This window comes from Homalodisca vitripennis, chromosome 3, assembly GCF_021130785.1.
Source record: "Homalodisca vitripennis isolate AUS2020 chromosome 3, UT_GWSS_2.1, whole genome shotgun sequence".
NCBI classification, from domain to species: Eukaryota; Metazoa; Arthropoda; class Insecta; order Hemiptera; family Cicadellidae; genus Homalodisca; species Homalodisca vitripennis.
The window spans coordinates 38310755-38313576 of record NC_060209.1 but is presented as its reverse complement, the minus strand read 5'-3'; positions in this window follow the sequence as shown (position 1 = coordinate 38313576).

Genomic DNA, 2822 nt, shown 5'->3' with positions numbered 1-2822 from the left:
TTTTGACCAAATTAGGTTTTCGAGACTTATGAGTATATATTTGTTCATACAACAACCTAAAATAGTCAGTCAAAATTTTTACGTTTTAAATCTCTCAACCGTGGATACTGAAATAGCCTTATATCCATATTACATACCTTATAGGGCTCCATCATATTACATCATAAAGACTGTCAATAAGAAAGCTATGGCCTTCGATTTAAAAAATTGCGTGTGATGCCGCGGGTAACTGCTAAGTATTTATTAAAAAATATTAAACAATAAGAATTTTAGAAATTGTATTTGTTAATGAAGACACCTTACTGTGAAGGAAACAAGATTTGTCCGGACATTCGCAATCGTTCAGTGAAACAAAAGTCGTATGTGGTTGGTAGATAAATACAGACGTATTGTGACCTGTACTCTGTAGTTCAGTTTTAATTATAAGTGTTGTGTATAGTTTTTTTTTATTAAGTGCATGTCTTAGAGTTAGTGAAGTTGACACACAAAAACATGGTGATTGTGATTCCTGACGTAGGCGTGTCACAACGCTTTGGTATTAATTGTTTATTTTAACCTAGTTTGTAATTGTATATATATTAGGTTAGTTATTTACCTGAAGAAGAGATCAGATTGCAGATCTCGAAACGTACTGATTTTTTGTTTCACTGAACGATGGAAAATGTCCGGAAAATCCTGTTTCCTTCACAATCCTTCCATCGTGAAAAATAAAATTCACACAAAGAACACCTTGCTTAACAGATTCAAGATTTACTTATAATGTATTCCCGTGGTTAGTAGATTAGCCTATGTTTAAAAATATAAAAACCCCGAAAAGGTGGAGGATTATATTAAACTTGTACAACTCAATTATGTATTTCTGCCTACAAAATCTTGACTTCTAAAGTCGACGTATTGGTACAAGAGGAATATAACGCGTGGGAAAATGATTGTAGATGCTGCGACACTCCCACGTAGCGGGGAACTTAACGGCCGAAGCCCTACGCGTAATCCCACGCTTAGTTTAGTTATGCATTTCCGTAATGTGCACTCATCCAGATTGAGATATTCACTGGAATTACAAAAGTCACATCCTGTTTTCCAATTTCCGCTTACAGAAGATGATGATAAAATTCAAAGATGTAGCCTACTGACTGCTCTTCTACGAACGAAGATATGAATGATCTAGTTTAAAAGAAATTAATGAAACACTACTACACACTCATTGGTCAAGATAATGCTGATCTAAGGTTCCAATTTTTTTTTTTAGAAAATTATTCACTCAATCTTCTATCATTAATAACAGGGTGTATGATTTGTCTCTAGTTTCGTCAATAATGACATAAAATACAATTCGAAGGGGAAACCAACACCATGTAGAATAAAACATCATATTATTATTGGTCCTACTTATGTTTGGGAAAATAAGCTTTGTCTACATACGAAGACCAAAGGCTTCATTAACCTTTTTGGAAATCAGCTGAAAAATATTGTTACATGATTGTTTGAATAGTCGTTTTTTATTTCTAAATGCCTTACGGCTGACGGAATTACACCATGAAGTCAATTTTCACTTAAAACATATGTTTGCATTGTTTTTATATGCGATTGCCTTCGATTATTATTTCTAGATTAAGCTATATGTTTCTTTTCATGGTTGTCAGAAATCGACTTATTTCCGTATATAATGTTGCGTCAAAACTGGATAACATTTTTTTGAGCTTTTCTGGGGTATCGTCATCCGGTATTCTTCTAATTTGTTGGAAACATGAGTTTCTTGCAAATCGTGGACATTTCATTATCTGACCGTTGTTCTATCGCAACAGACAGAGTGTGGCGTTATACAGCCAATTTGGGCACAGTTGCACAGTCTACTCGACTTATAATATTTAGTTACCTTAGGCGATCAATATCTACCTCTACAGTGTACCCTATTCTCACAACAGAGGTGAAAAACGGAGGTGACCTCAGTATGTTATTATTTAATTAATTTTTAGCAATATTAAGTTTGATATTATTTAGAAAATTAAAACACAATTCGAATTATGTCAGCGTAAACCTGCATGTGATACCTTTTTTTGTACGACAGCTTTTGCTAAGATAAGAAATAAATTAAAGTAAACAATATTAGTAAATTATAGTCTAGTAGCTGAAAGTCAATTTGCACTGTAAAATCACATTTATGGTTTTCTTGAAATCTGCAGAGGACTTTTTCATAAGGAAGTAATTGTTAAATTAGGAGGAATGAAATGGTCAAAGATATGTAAGATAATTTTGTTTCAGGTAATATTTTATATAGCTTGATGCACTTAAGGGAGAAAGACATATAAAAAGTGATTTTTTTTTTATTTACTGCCTAATTTTTTTCAAACTATACTCTAATGTGTATAATTCTATATCTTGTTGAAAGAAAGTGGAACTTTTTTCATCACATCGAAAGGGGCGGAGGTGGGGTTTTGAGCGTTTTGTAAGGGGATTACGAGGAATAAAATTTCTCAAGCTGGAGTAAATTATAGAGGTATGATTTTTTTATTGTTCCCAAAGATATTTTGCTTGTTCAAGTAGTGCTTGAGTGCTTGTTGTGTTGTATTGTTATGATTCTGTTGAATATATATATATATATATATATATATATATATATATATATATATATATATATATATATATAAACATGGTTCCTTTATTTACTTAATATTTAAAAACTTTTTATTATTTAAAATCGATTTTTAAAGTATCTGAATGGCACTAAACACCCTCATACTAGAGTCGATAGTCCTTAATAGGATGAACAAAAATCATCCATTTATCTTTTGTAGAACATGAGAAATTTGCTTCCCCGTGCG